At 43.8% G+C, this 16,166-nt stretch overlaps 1 protein-coding gene and 1 non-coding gene across 2 annotated transcripts in view; both read right to left on the bottom strand.

The window, feature by feature from the left end:
* The window catches only part of mgat4b (alpha-1,3-mannosyl-glycoprotein 4-beta-N-acetylglucosaminyltransferase B), a 366,555-nt gene that overhangs the window by 330,637 nt on the left and 19,752 nt on the right, over positions 1 to 16,166 (bottom strand). The gene's annotated exons all lie outside the window — the stretch shown is intronic.
* On the bottom strand, positions 2,316 to 2,515 carry LOC119965516. Its single transcript, XR_005460536.1, has one exon. It is a non-coding gene; the product is annotated as a U2 spliceosomal RNA (small nuclear RNA).

The following is a 16,166-nucleotide window of genomic DNA, read 5'->3' as shown; positions in this document are numbered from 1 at the left end:
CATAGGGCCCACATGACTGGGACGAGGATGAGTAGGTTCTTTGGGGGTGAAGATAGGTGTGTCAGGTGCTCGGGGAGTCCAGCGAACCATGCCCATATGTTCTGGGCATGCCCGGCATTGGAGGAGTTCTGGAAGGGGGTGGCGAGGACGGTGTCAAGGGTGGTGGGATCCAGGGTCAAGCCAGGATGGGGACTCGCGATCTTTGGGGTTGGGGTAGAGCCGGGAGTTCAGGAGGCGAAAGAGGCCGGTGTGCTGGCCTTTGCGTCCCTAGTAGCCCGGCGAAGGATTTTGCTACAGTGGAAGGACGCGAGGCCCCCAAGCGTGGAGACCTGGATCAATGACATGGTGGGCTTCATTAAGCTTGAGAAGGTTAAATTCGCCCTGAGAGGATCGGTGCAAGGGTTCTTTAAACGGTGGCAACCTTTCCTCGACTTTCTGGCTCAACGATAGGGTACTGGGACAGTAGCAGCAGCAACCGGGGGGGGGGGGGGGGGGGGGGGGGGGGCGTTGATTATGTTTGCTTATTTTATTTAAATTTGATTTATTTAATTTTAATTTATGGTTAAGTTCTCTTGTTGGGGGGGGTGGGGGGAGTGTGATACATGTGATGTTACGATATGGGGGGAATTGTGGGTGTTATGGGGCTGTTAGTTGCATATTACTGCTTGTTGCTATACTTGTTGTTATATTTTTATATTTTCTGTAAAAAATTCCAATAAAAATTATTAAAAAAAAAAAAATCAGAGGACTCGAGCTGAAACAGCCTGCCTATCAGGACATTGTGTTCCTAGGTTTTGTATTTTGGAGAGGAGAAACAGACTTGTCAGCATCAAATTAATCTTAAGGAAGAGCTTTGGAGGAGGTTGATTCGATTGGTTGACTGGCAATCTGTGGGTTGGCCAGGGACAGTGTTCTATGTGACAATAATCAGTGATTAATTCTTGTGTGATGCTTTTGGAGAAGCCTGGTCAGAAGTATTTACATCTTGGAAGAAAAAGGAACAGTCTCTCTCTCTCATTGGCAAATTAAATAACTGTTCTGTTGTTCTAAAACCACTGATTGCCTGACACATTTTAGCTGTAAACATGATCCTACAGAAAAAGTAGATATCCTTGCCAGAAGCTTCTAGACCCTCCAAGGACAGGGAGCTATGTTTTTCTCTCTCTCCCTTCTGTCAGCTGCCTGCCTTTGAATGGTACAAGCTGAAGAAAAATAAAGTGCCTGACTGAATGCCTAACCTTCAGAAAGACATTAACTAGAAGCCATCCTGGTACATCAAGGATCCTTTATTGTTTTACTTTTATCAATATTTTCTTTACCTCTCAGGGGCAGCACGGTGGCACAGTGGTTAGCACTGCTGTCTCATGCCACTGAGGACCCAGGTTCGATCCCAGTCCACTGTCCATATGGAGTTTGCACATTCTCCCCATGTCTGCATTGGTCTCACCCACACAACTCAAATATATGCAGGTAGGTGGACTGGCCATGCTAAACTGCCCCTTAATTGGAAAAAAAAATTGGGTATTCTAAATGTATATTAAAAATATATATTTTCTTCGTCTCTCAACCACCCTTTCCCCCCTTTCTGTGTTGTTTGTGTGTAGATGGAGAGTGGGGGTAGGAAGGGATAATAGATAGTTGGTTGTATTTTAGTCCCTACTTGTGTTAGAGTTACAAACCTGGTGAGTGCAGTTTATCGGGCTCAGCCAATGTCCTCAGGTATTTTAAAATAACATCTAATTTCACTTGTGTTGCAACTCCGGATCGGGTGGGCTAGAATTGACCGTGTGCTAGCCCAGGGTGCAACAACGTTTTGTGATTTATCTGGTTTGAGCACCATCATAGAACATACAGTGCAGAAGGAGGCCATTTGGCCCATCGAGTCTGCACTGACCCACTTAAGCCCTCACTTCCCCCCTATTCCTGTAACCCAATAACCCCTCCTAACCTTTTTGAACACTAAGGGCAATTTAGCATGGCCAATCCACCTAATCTGCACGTCTTTGGACTGTGGGAGGAAACCGGAGCACCCGGAGGAAACCCACGCAGACACGGGGAGAACGTGCAGACTCTGCACAGACAGTGACCCAGTGGGGAATCGAAACTGGGACCCTGGCGTTGTGAAGCCACAGTGCTATTCACTTGTACTATCGTTCATCATAATGGATGAACTCCACTTGCTACAGCTTTGCTCTATGATCTCATTCTGAAGCTAATGTAGATCAGCAAGCACAGGGTTTGATGGGTGAATGGGACATGGTGAAAGTTAGGAAAAAGGCACCAGAATGGATGAGTTTAAAAAAAAAAAATTTTATTACTTTTTCTGAGTTACAAAGCTTGGGCTCAGAGTGTTGTCGGGGGCGAATCCTTAATCCAGCTCCTTGCCTGCTCCAAAAAACAATTCAAATTCAAATTGAATCCAATTCATGGTCCTCACAAGAGAAACATACCAGATCTGAGCCAAAAGGCAGAGCAGATACTACACTTGATCTTAGCCAAAAGGCCGAGAAGCAATCCAGAATGGATGAGTTGAAGTGTATGATGGATTGAAGGTAGGAGGCTAGCCCAGGAAGCACTGGAATAGTGTAGCTTGTCAGTAACATGGGGTTTTCATCAACACATGAACTTCCGTGCTGTAGATAATCATACAGCTTTGGTGGTGATCATTAACCCATTGTGTCTGTGCCAGCTCTTTGAAATAAGATTACAGCTTCATAAAGTATTAGAAAGATGTTCAGTTATTCTCAATGGCCAAGAGAAGCTGCAAATTATAGCCCTCAGGTTTACAGATATTTTGCACCATTATTTCAATGTTTTTTTTTCATACATTATGCTTGCATTTCAGTATACAACTCCATATTTTTGGTGCAGTATACAACTCAGCTGACATACATCATGCCAAATGAATAAAGTGGATAACAAATTAAAATTAAAAATTAAGAGCCATATTTATGACTACTAGGAACAGTGCATGTTTTTGAGTGCTACAAATGGAGTTCAAGAGTCAGTTGGATCAGCGGGTAAGCTCTCTTATGTCACAGGCATTAGGATTTCATGATATATTCCAGGCTGGTACAGTGTAGTATTGAGGTAGTCCTGCATGTGCAAAGGTTCGGTAATTTTGACAAGGTATTAAACAGAGGACCAATCTGGCCACTCAGATAGATATAAATGAATGATCCTGTAAGAATGTCCTGGCTAGCAACCAACACCAACAAAAAATAGATTAACTCGGGCAGCACGGTGGCACAGAGGGTTAGCACTGCTGCCTCATCGCGCCACGGTCCCAGGTTCAATCTTGGCCCCGGGTCACTGTCCGTGCGGATTTGCACATTCTCCCTGTGCTTGCATGGGTTTCACCCCCACAACCCAAAGATGTGTAGGGTAGGTGGATTGGCCACGCTAAATTGCCACTTAATTGGAAAAAATGAATTGAACACTCTAAAATAGATTAAATGCCCATTCAGCACACTGTTGTTTGAGGCAGCAAAATTTAGCTGCAGCACTAGCCAACAGAATAAAAGTAATTATTGACCCAAGTGCTTCGGAATAACGGTTTATGACCTCCACTGGTGACCAAGGACCTAATAGGACAAAATGTACTGAATGAAGAAACCAAATCACAAGATTTTACTTTTTATAGCTTTTTCTTTAAAAACCAAACCAAAATCAAGGCAGATTAACAGAAATGAGAAACTACACTTTAAATAGCCAATATGAAGCTAGATCACACACATTTACTGCTCTTGACACATTTGGCAGCAACAAGTTTACAACTTTGTTGTCCTTGGGTAGAGTTCAACTCCTTTTCTTCATGCAAGATTTAGTTGTCAAATTGCCTGATTATGTTCTTTTATTGCCTCTGAGTTCCACAAATATGGTCATCACCATAGCAGCACATTTCTGCAAAACCTTCAGTTCACAAGTCTTCAGGTACCAGTCTTTTCAGCTGTCTCACACATCCCTTCTCCTCCGCTTGCCTGCTTTGACATCCTAATGAAATCTGAGCTCAGAGCTTTGTGCAATTGCCCCAATCAGCTTCTGTTTCCTTACCAATCTGAGGTGGTCTAATTTCCCAGAAATCTGATGTCACAGCCAGTAACCTCCATACGGACAGTGACCTGGTGTCGGGATCAAACCTGGGTCCTCGGCTCCATGAGGTAGCAGTGCTAGCCTCCGTGCCGCCTCCATGAAGAGCAAATTTTATTACATGGTACAGATGCAAGTTATTTTTTATATTAGAGTTATCACAACATTAACGTTCCTCAAGATCTCAGTGAGTTAATTATGACTTTAGTTCTTAGGTTTGGATTTAGCATGAGCAGCACGGTAGCGCAGTGGTTAGCACTGCAGCTTCACGGCACCAAGGTCTGTAGAGCCTGCTTATGGGCACCCCACTTGGTCCGAGAACGAAGACGATGCGATAATGTGATCCTTCACGCTTCACGTGGAGGATCATAAGGAGGGAGTGTAGCCATCTGAGATGGCCACGTCCCGATTACAAAATGGACACTTTGCAAAGAATGCAGGGAAAATGGACAATACTGAGAAAGCAAGCAGGTGCAAGGTTTGTCTGTTGATTGGAGCTGTAGCTCCCAGACAAGACCGATACAGCAAAGCCATTAGCATACTAATGAGCCATCTCCGGGGACAAAAAGGGTAACATTTAAGTAAACAATACCAAGGTAGACACTCCGGCACCAGAGGAGACTAGAACAAAGCAGGCCAACGGCCACCTAGGACACGCCCAGCAATCAGGGCACCCACCCCTTTGTGGAGGAAATTGATAGGAACGATCGAGAAATGGCCCAATTAATTGGGGCCAAGTTTAAGCCCCGCCCAAAAGCCCGCGAAGCCCCCTTTGGGTATAAGAAGAAGCCCCCAAGAGAGAATCACTCTCTTAGCCTTGGCTCTCAGCGAGGAGAGACCTGCCTAGCAGCTGCACCAGAACAAGCAAGTCCAAAGTCAACGCACGCTACAAGACAGACGCTCTTAGCTGCTATTCCGTACCAGCTCAACCCCAGCAGCCTCAGAACCGGACAACGGCCATTGTTCCTCTGACTGAGTGGGTGCCCGAAGTTAAGTATAGGCTTTAGTAGTAGTGATAGTTTAGTTGGTGGAGTTTTGTGCATGAGTATATTTGACTGTGTGTGTAAATAAATGAGCATTGATTTTGAACTTACTAACTGGTGTATCGAGTCTTTGATCAGTATTTGGTTTTGAACCTTGTGGCGGTATCGAAAGATACCTGGCGATTCTTGAGCAAACGTAATTAGAATTAAGGAAGGTGACCATATTAACCGCCATAAACAGAGCCAATTAAAGTGAGAACACAATTAGCAACAGGTCCCAGGTTCGATCCCGGCTCTGGGTCACTGTCCGTGTGGAGTTTGCATGTTCTCCCCGAGTCTGCATGGGTTTCACCCCCACAACCCAAAGATGTGCAGGCTAGGTGGATTGGCCACGCTAAATTTCCCCTTAATGGGAAGTCTATGGGCCAAGTCTGGCAAATGGGATTAGGTAGATAGGTCAGGTGTTTTTCATGTGTTGGTGCAGACTCGATGGGCCGAATGGTCTCTTCTCCACCACATTTTTCTGTGATTCTCTGGTAGAGGTGAAAACTTGCTTGATGTATTTTTCAAAAATGTCCAATCTACAGCACAATATCATTATATATTACAATAACCATGGGCAGCATGGTGGCGCAGTGGTTAGACTGCTGCTACGGCGCTGAGGACCAGGGTTCGATCCTGGTCCCAGGTCACTGTCCATGTGGAGTTTGCACATTCTCCCCGTGTCTGCGTGGGTCTCACCCCCACATCCCAAAGGTTAGGTGGATTGGCCACACTAAATTTCCCCTTAATTGGAAAAAAATAATTGGGTACTCTACAAATAAAAAAAATATATACATTATAATAGGTGAAATGGATGGCAGACTCATTTCATGATTTAACAGAATGTCTTTTTCAGTTTGACTATCGCTATTTGTCTAACTTTGGCCCACAGACAAGAACTGCCTCTTCCCTCAAGTCTTAAAACTATGCTGTAGCACAGTACCCAATTAAAAGTGTAATCAGAACAAGTGAAGATATTATCTCTCTCAACTGCAGCCCAACTTACATTGGAGGTGAATTTCATCACATCAGCCTGGTTACTATTTTTACTTAGCAATTCGCCATCATTTACCCATAACAATTGTTCCATTTGAACAGGACTGCCCATCATTCTTTTCAATAATACATTGCTCACTCTGAACAGCTGTATATGCCAATTAGATGGTAGTAACAATCATATAGAATTAACTTCTGTCTTAACTGACAGCAAACATGTAAATCAGTTGTATAAAAATGCATTCTCAGTATGTGGGTGTCATTGGCAAGGCTGTATTTTTACCCATCTCTAGAGAATGTGGTGTTGGGCCTTCTTTTTTTCAACTGTTGCTACAGTTTCTGATAAAATGGAGGGACTGGCTAGTCCAGGGGTGGGCAAACTTAAAAAAAATTTTTTTTTAATAAGGTTAATGTGGGGGGCTGTTGGGTTACTGGTATAGGGTGGATACGTTGACTTGAGTAGGGTGATCATTGCTCGGCACAACATCGAGGGCCGAAGGGCCTGTTCTGTGCTGTACTGTTCTATGTCCTTTATGAGGCGCCCAGAATCATAACCGGGTGAAGCGTCATTTTTGAAAAGTAGAGATAAAGAGGGCTAAAGGCAGGATGCCGCCGGGGGAAGCGCTGAGGTATATGCCGCACGCTAATTGGTTACAACCGGGACTATTAATACTATGCGGCCCTTTAAAATTGTGAATTTCTGAATGTGGCCCTTGCACGGAAAAGTTTGCCCACCCCTGGGCTAGTCACTTCAGAAGAGTCAACCACAGGGGACTGGAGTCACAAATAGGCCCATAGCAGGAAGGCACTATAGGCTTCCTTTCCTAATTGAACCAACTGTTGTTTTATCTTTTCACAATCCGACAGTTCATGGTAACGTTCATTTTACTTCCAGATTGTTTTTCCGCGTGAACCCAAATTCACAAACAGTCCTGGTGATCACAATACTGCCGTTGCCTATATTTGGCAAATTAAAATAATTTATACATAAATATATGCAATGGAATAGGTTCAGGTGATAGTTGTTTTATACTTGGTGGCCATTACATGCTTAAATATTGAGAAAATATGTTTTAAAAGGCAGGTCAAGCTTTCAGGAGCAGTCAACAGGACCATTTATTTGCTTGTACCACCTATCAAATACAAGCTGATTTTATAATCATGAAATTGCAAGGAGAGTGCAGGGAAATCACACAAGCTGCTGAGAAGCATTGTGGAAAGGAATACACAATCTTGTTGTTCACTAAGCTCGTAATTGCCTTCCAGAGTAGTTTCAGTTAAAATGTCAATGCGTTCATCCACAATAAGAATGTGGATGGCAATATCTTTGCTGCTAGTGAACTGACATCCTGGAGGAAAATGCGGAAATGTGTGGTGATGGTAATTTGTACAAGGGGGCAATGGTAGGGGAGGTGAGCTGAAGGGGAAGGAGGTTGGTGAGATTACCTCCCCAGGAGAAGGATGCAGAGAGAGAATCACACACATTAGGTATAGACATAGAACATACAGTGCAGAAGGAAGCCATTCAGCCCATTGAGTCCACACCGACCCATGTAAGCCCTCACTTCCACCCTATCCCCGTAACCCAATAACCCCATCTAACCTTTTTGGTCACTAAGGGCAGTTTACCATGGCCAATCCACCTAACCTGCACGTCTTTGGACTGTGGGATGAAACGCACACAAACATGGGAAGAACATGCAGACTCCGCTCAGACAGTGACCCAGCGGGGAATTGAACCTGAGACCCTGGCACTGTGAAGCCACAGTGCTAGCCACTTGTACTACTGTGCTGCCCAGGTAGCTGTGGCCTTGAAGGACAGTAGAATAAGACCATAAGAAATAGGAACAGGAGTAGGCTGTTCGCCCACTTAAGCCAGCCCTGCTATTCAATAGGATCATGCCTGATCCAACATTCCTCACGTCGACTTACCTGCCCTTTCCCCGTAACCCTTGATTCCCTCACTGATCAAGAATCTACCTCGGGCTTAAATATACAGAAGGATTCTGCCCCCACAACTCTCTCTGGCAAAGAGTTCCAAAGATTCATAACCCTCTGAAGAAATTCCTCTTCATCTCAGTCTTAAATTGGTACCCCTTTATTCTGAGACTCTGCCCTCTGGTCCTAGACTCTCCCATGAGGGAAACATCCTCTCAGCATTTACCCAGTCAAGCCCCTTAAGAATCCAATAGGTTTTGGGCAGCACGGTGGCGCAGTGGGTTAGCCCTGCTGCCTCATGGCACCGAGGTCCCAGGTTCGAACCTGGCTCTGGGTCACTGTCCGTGTGGAGTTTGCACATTCTCCCCATGTTTATGTGGGTTTCGCCCACACAACCCAAAGATGTGCAGCATAGGTGGATTGGCCACACTAAATTGCCCCTTAAGTGGAAAAAATGGAATTGGGTACACTAAATTTATAATAAAAAAGAATCCAATAGGTTTCAATCAGATCACCTCTCATTTTCCTAAATTCCAATAACCTTTGCTCACAAGATATTCCCTCCATATCAGGGATTATCCTGGTGAATCTTCTCTGAACCGTCTCCAATGAAATAATGTCTTCCCTTAAATAAAAGGACCAAAACTGCTCACAGTACTCCAGATGAGATCTCACCAGTACCTTGTGCAGGTGCAATTAGATTCCCTATCCTTATACTCCAACTCTCTTGAAATAAGGGCCAACATTCCATTAACCTTCCTGATTAGCTGCTGCACCCATTTGCTAGATTTCTGTGTTTCTTACACAAGCACCACCAAGTCCCTTTGTGTTGCACTTTCTGCAGGTTTTCTCCATTTAAATAATGCTGTTCCTTTGTTCTCCCTTCCAAAATGAACAACTTCACATTTTAACATAGAACATTACAGCGCAGTACAGGCCCTTCGGCCCTCGATTTTGCGCCAACCTGTGAAACCACTCTAAAGCCCATCTACACTATTCCCTTATCATCTATATGTTTATCCAATGACCATTTAAATGTCTATACTCCATTCCAAGTCACTCACCAAGTGACTTGAAAAGATATCACCGTTCCTTCACTGTCGCTGGGGCAACATCCTGGAACCCCCTCCCTAACAGCACAGTGGGTGTACCGACAGCTCAAGTACTGCAGCGGTTCAAGAAGGCAACTCACCACCACCTTCTGAAGTCAACTAAGGATGGGAATGTTGGCCTAACCAGCAATGTCCACGTTCCGTAAATGATTTTTTAAAAACAAAATTGCCAACTTACTTACTTAACCTATCAATACACTTTGCAAACTGTTTGTATCCCTCTCGCAACACCTATGTTTGTGTGGCCTTTAATAGGAATGGGATGTGCTAAGTATCTTCCACTGGAAAGCATGATGCAAAAATGTCCGTTTAACTCCCCTGACATTTCCTTGTTCCCAATAGGACATAAGAACTCGGAGCAGGATTAGGCAGTTCAGCCCCTCAAGCCCACTCCACCATTCAACATGGGCTGATCGCTCAGCCTCAACTCCACTTTCCGCCAGTTCTCCATTACACTTCAACACATTTCTAATTAAGTCTGCTTCATCTCCTCAAAGTTAATCAATGTCCCAGCACCCACCATAGTCTGGCAGTGAATTCCACAGATAACTATCTCCCCAGATTAATTTTCTATGGGGCCTATGTTCACTTTGACCTTGCTCTTTCCTTTTATATATTTAAAGAAACTCTCATGGTCAGTTTTTATATTCCTTGCTAGTTTTGCCTCAGTTTAATTTCTCTCTATCATCTTTTCAGTCCTCCTTTGCTGGATTCTGAACTAATCCCAGCCTTTGGGGTTATCACTGATTTACGCCTCCTTCAATTTAATAATCTTAAATTTCTTGGTTAGCCATGATTGGTTTGGCCCCCTCTCAGAATCTTTCCTCCTTACTGGGGGCATATTTTTGCTAAGAGTCATGAATTACCACCTTTAATGTCTGCCACTGCTTGTTTACTATCTTTCCTGCTAATCTATCCACCCAGTCCACTTTAGCTAATTCATTTCATTGCAGTTTCCTTTATTTAATTTAAACACAGTTGTTTCTGATCCAAGTTTCTTATTCTCAACTGAATGTTAAATTCTATCATGATATGATCACTACTTCCAAGGGGATATTTTACTCGGAGGTCATTTATTAAACCTGCCTCATTAAATGAAATGAAATGAAAATCACTTATTATCACAAGTAGGCTTCACTCGCCACATTCCGGCACCTGTTCGGAGGCTGGAATGGGAATTGAACCGTGCTGCTGGCCTGCCTTGGTCTGCTTTCAAAGCCCTGTGCTAAACCAGCCCCTGGTTTACCAGATTCCAAGATAGCCTGTTCCCTAGTTGGCACCATGACATATTGCTCGAGGAAACTATCCCTAATGCACTCTCTGAATATGCTGTTGTAACTACCTTTTCCAACTTGATTAACCCAATCAACATGAAGATTAAAGTTACCCATAATTATTGCTCCATTCTTTTTACATGCTCCTATTATTTGTTGATTTATACCTCTTCCTTTTTAAAAAAAATAAATTTAGAGCACCCAATTATTTTTTTTCCAATTAAGGGGCAATTTAGTGTGGCCATACCCAACCTGCACATCTTTTGGGTTGTGGAGGTAAAACACATGCAGACACGGCGAGAATATGTAAACTCCACACAAACAGTGACCCAGGGCCAGGATTCGAACCCGGGTCCTCAGCGCTGTAGTCCCAGTGCTAACCACTGTGTGATGTATACCTTTTTCTACCTGTGGCTGTTGTTTGTGAGTCTATGGATACTCTTACCAAAGTCTTCTTTCCCTTGCTGTATTTTTCAACTCTACCCTAGGGGCTGGTTTAGCATACTGGGCAAAATCGCTGGCTTTTAAAGCAGACCAAGGCAGGCCAGCAGCACGGTTCAATTCCCGTATCAGCCTCCCCGGACAGGTGCCGGAATGTGGTGACTAGGGGCTTTTCACAGTAACTTCATTGAAGCCTACTCGTGACAATAAGCGATTTTCATTTCATTTCATTTCAAATGGACGCTACATCATTCAAGTCTAGGTCTCACAATAGTCCTCATTTCATCTCTTATTAACAGAGCTACCCCACCACTTTTTCTTTCCCTCCCGTCCTTCTGACAGGTCAAATACCCCATAATATTAAGTTCCCAGTGTTGATCTCCTTGTAACCATGTTTCTGTAATAGCTGAAATCATATCCATTTATCTTGATTTGCACTGTCAGTTTGTCTACTTTATTCTAAATGTTTCAGGCATTAAGGTATAAAGCCTTTTAAGGCTTGCCTTTTTACCATTTTTAATCATCCTAACTTTTCTCTGTACTATGACCCAATGTGTCTCTTACCATTGATGGCCCTGTCTACCGCTTTTGCATTTTACTATTCTTTCTTTCATCATTGTCCTTGTTTCACTTTTCCTTGTCACCCTGCTTAGGTTCCCATCCCCCTGTCGTTCTAGTTTAAACCATCCTCAATCACATGAGCAAATACTCACACTAGGACATCAGTCCCAGTCCTGCCCAGGTGTGACCCACCCAGTTTGTACTGCTCCCCCTCCCCAGAACTGATCCCAGGAATCTGAAACCCTCCCCCCTTGCACCATCGTTCCAGTCACATATTCACCTGATAGATCTTTGTATTTCAACCCGGACTAGCACCTGGCACTGGTAGTAATCCTGAGATCACTACCTTTGAGGTCCTACTTCACAATTACCTTCCTACTTCTCAATTATCTTCCTAACTTCCCATATTGAGCTTTTTGGACATCATCCCTTTTTATACTCCTGTCATTGTGTACCATGACCACCAGCTGTTCACCTCCCCCTCCAGAACATCTTGCAGGCACTCGAGACACCCTTGACCCTAGCACCAGGAAGGCAACATACCATCCTCGGAGTCTAGTTTGCACCACGGAAAAGCCAAATCTATTCCGCTTACAATGGAATGCCCTGCAACTATTGTCTTCCCACATTTTTACTCCTTCCCTATGCAGCAGAATCAACCATGATACTTTTGCAGCTTTCCCCCGAGGTGCCATTCCCCTCAACAGTATCCAAAGCCATATATCTGTTTTGCAGGGAAATAGCAACAGGATATTCCTGCATTGCCTGCCTAGTCCTCTTGTTCTGCCTGGTCACCTGCAGTGCGACTTCCTTTCTATATGCGCTATCCATGATACTCTCTATCTCACGGATGCCACAGTCCCAGCCGCCGCTCCAGCTCTGAAACCCAGGCTTCCAGGAGCTGCAGCTGGAGGTACTTCCTGAAACATGCTGGTCACGGACGCTGGAGTCGTGACCAGCTTCCTACATAGAGCAGGAGGAGCAACCATGACTTTGAACTCTCCTGCCATGACTTGCCCCTTTGGATTAAACCTTTAAAAGGACTCTTAAAATCAAATAATATCAAGCACTTTAGGGCCCTTCTTCTCTCAACCTCGTTAATACAGATTTTATAGCCCGTACAAACTATAAACCACAAAATAAAAACTTTACAAACTATAAGCGATAATAGTATAATAAATATTCATTGTCTGTGCTCACCCAATCTGCAACTTACACTTGCCGCACATCATCTTGAATCCTGACGTCGCCTCAAGAGCTCCACCTCTGGATTGAGTGAAGGTACCCTCGGCTGCTCCTTTTAAAATTTTCCCGTTGTTCTGCTCAGCTGTTCCTGCCCAGATCCACTCTCTCTCTCGGATCTCCAGTGCTCTGTATTGTAATAAGTATTTAAAAGTTCCTCTTTCCCCTTGTGCTCCAAATTCCCCAAGATCTTACTTTTATTTTAAAGAGAAGTACTCACCAATCCTATTCCCCCCTCCTCCCCGGGAAAAGCCAAAATAAGCTTGCAGGCATGTTATTTAGGCAATGCAACAATCGGGAACAATATGTCCTGGTCATAAACAGAGTACTGGGAGTAGATAATAGGGGAAAGGGAGTCAAGTCTGAAGCAGTCCTGTAGTGGGATTAATTTTTAATAAGGAAATTTGATAAAATTTGGCAAGGTTTTGAACACCTAAGCAAGAAGAAATTGCTTCTGATGGCAGAAGGGTCAGCAACCAGACAATACAGATTTTAAAAAATAAATTTAGAGTGTCCAATTCATTTTTTCCAATTAAGGGGCAATTCAGCATGGCCAATCCACCTACCCTGAACATCTTTGGGTTGTGGGGGCGAAATCCACGCAAACACGGGGAGAATATGCAAACTCCACACTGACAGTGATCCCGAGCCGGGATCGTACCTGGGACTTCGGCGCCGTGAGGCAGCTGCCCTAACCACTGCCCCACGATGCTGCACCCGAGAATACAGATTTAAAGCAATCAAGAGAACTACAGGTGGCACGAGGATTAAATTTTTAAAAAATCAGCGAGCTGTTATGATCTGGAATGCTTCTCAAAGGGTAGTGGAAGCAGGTCTAAATTGGATAAACACTTGGGAGAGGAAAATCTTGGGAATTACATAGGAACTAGGAGCAAATGTAGGCCATTCGGCTCTTTGAGCATGTGTGGAAAGAGCAGGAAAGCGGATCTTCTTCCAAGGAATCAGGAAAGACTAATGGGCCAAACGGCCTCCATATTTGCTGCATCATTCTATGATTTCATGGTAGGGAGTTAATTTGGAGAATTGCAATATTTATTTATTTTTTTTTAAATTGGAAAAGGAATGAATTGAGGAACTGGGTTGTCAGCAGGCAAGCTGCTGGATTTCACCAGTTATGAAATGCTCGGGGCTATTTCAAGAATATGAAGGTGAGATCATAAGTGCAACTTTCTCCTAAAGCAGTGTGAACATACGTCGCCGCGGAACATGTTGTCTTGCTTTCACTGAAGCTGACAGGAGGATTTTAGTTGGACAGTTCAGTCTAAACAGATATCTAAAAAAACAAATCTAAATGTTTATTGCCTCTCAAAGCAGAAGCACAGATTTAACATTTCAAGAAATGCTCAGTGGTTAGCACTGCTGCCTCACGGCGTCGAGGACCCGGGTTTGACCCTGGCCCTGGGTCATTATCCGTGTGGAGTTTGGACATTCTCCCCATGTGTGAGTCTCACTGCCACAACTCAAATATGTGGATTGGCCACGTTAAAATTGCCCCTTAATTGGAAAAAACAGGATTTTTTTGTGGATGGTATTCCCTGTAGCCCTGTTGTTCTCGTGGCAATTTTTGAAAAAAAAACATTTTTTTAAGAAACGATATTAGAACATCTCTCTCATCTTAAACATACCTGAAATTACCAGCCCGAATCACAAAATCCTATTTCTTATTCAGTGTTCCAGTTAAAGCACGCTGTCTGCTGTTAGCTTTGAGCCTTACACAACGTCTCTATGCTCAGTCAATTCCGTTCCTTAGGCCAGTGAAAGTTTATTAAATGAATAAATCGGCCAAGCCTCTCACTCCTGGTCAGTATCCAGGACAACCTGTGCAGACGCCGAATTGGATGACAGGATTGGGGTCAGCCATTTAGCACATTCCAAGAGCCTGCTCAACAGCCAGCTTCTCACAGAATCAAGGAACATACAGTACAAGCAAGGCCATTCAGTCCCTCCAGGCCATACTAGTTCCAATTAGAGCTTAATTATCCAGCCCCACTGACGAGGGCATAATGGTTTCAACTCCACACTCCTCTGCACCGTTCATTCCCCATGAACCAAAATACAGCTTTCAACACCAACAAGGTATAACAACAGAAGATGTTGGAAAATTCAGCAGATATGGCAGCATCCGTAGACAGAAAAAGAGCCCAATATGACTCTTCTTTGGAACAAGGCACAGGCCAGGAGCACAAGGAATATGCTCTACTGGCCTGGTGTGATTCCAACACTCAGGAAGTTCAACACCACCCAGAACAAAGCAGCTTGCTTGACCAGGACCCACCCATCTCCTGACAACATTTACGGCATCTGCCATGAGAACAAGGCTGCAGGGATTACCATCCATAAATTATTTTTAAAGCACCTCTCAAAAACCTTACCACCCAACAGAACAAGCAGCAGACAAATGGAACATCATCCAAATGCTCCAAAGTCATCCATCTTTCCAGCTTGGAAGCCTATTGGCCATTTCTTTATCATCGCTGGCTCAAAATCCTGGCATTCCCACCCTGAACACTGCTGGTGTGCTTACACCAAATGGACTTCAGCAGTTTAAGAAAGAGATTCACCATCATGGGCAACTAGAGATGGGCGATAAATGTCATCCTTTTCGGCAACACTCGTGCTCAGAGAATTAATATAAAATAAGAATGATGGGTAACAGTGTTAGCCTTTTAGCTCTGGCCTAAAGTTTGGAGAGTGGACAACAGAGTTTTGGCGTAGATGTTGTGCTAGCTTTAGAACAAAAATGGCCCAAGTGAGAGAGGCACATGATTAAAGCTGTGATCTAGCAACTCAATTACAAAACAATCAAACAATCTTATGGGAGCAACAGTCCTGTTTTACATGAAAAGCCTTGTCAATGTTTTACATGCATGAGTCTTGTCAACGTATTATCTACAGTGCACGGATTATTGGAGTAAGGCAACCAGCATTATAGTGGGAAAAAAAAGTACAAAATCTGCAAACATTAATATCACGAACCCAGCAATTAAATCAATTAAAGTTAAGTTAAACAGCTATAGAACCGGCGTTAGATCCTACATGGAATATGGCGAACAGCTCCGATCTCCAACAAAAAACGATCCCAACTGCAAGGTTATGCCTATTAGAAAAAGATCGAATAGGCTTAGGTCCTTTTCTCTAGGAAAGATAAGGCTGAATGACCTGATAGAGATCGTTAAAATTATGAAATTGTTTGACAGGTAGATGCAGATAAGATGTTTTCACTGCAAACTAGGAAGAATGAAGAAAAGATGTGTCAAGTTTGCACATTCTCCCAGTGTACGCATGGGTTTCCACTCGGTTTCAGTGTATGCATGGTTTTCCACCTGGTGCTCCGGTTTCCACCCACCGTTCAAAGATGTGCAGGTTAGGTGGATTGGCCATACTAAATTATCCCTTAGCGTCCAAAAGGTTAGGTGGGTTTACAGGGATTGGACGGGAGAGTGGGCATAGGTCGGGTGCTCGTTCAG

The sequence above is a fragment of the Scyliorhinus canicula genome, chromosome 4, assembly GCF_902713615.1.
Source record: "Scyliorhinus canicula chromosome 4, sScyCan1.1, whole genome shotgun sequence".
In the NCBI taxonomy this organism is placed as follows: domain Eukaryota; kingdom Metazoa; phylum Chordata; class Chondrichthyes; order Carcharhiniformes; family Scyliorhinidae; genus Scyliorhinus; species Scyliorhinus canicula.
The sequence above is the reverse complement of the archived record's forward strand: the minus strand, read 5'-3'. Positions and strand labels throughout refer to the sequence as shown.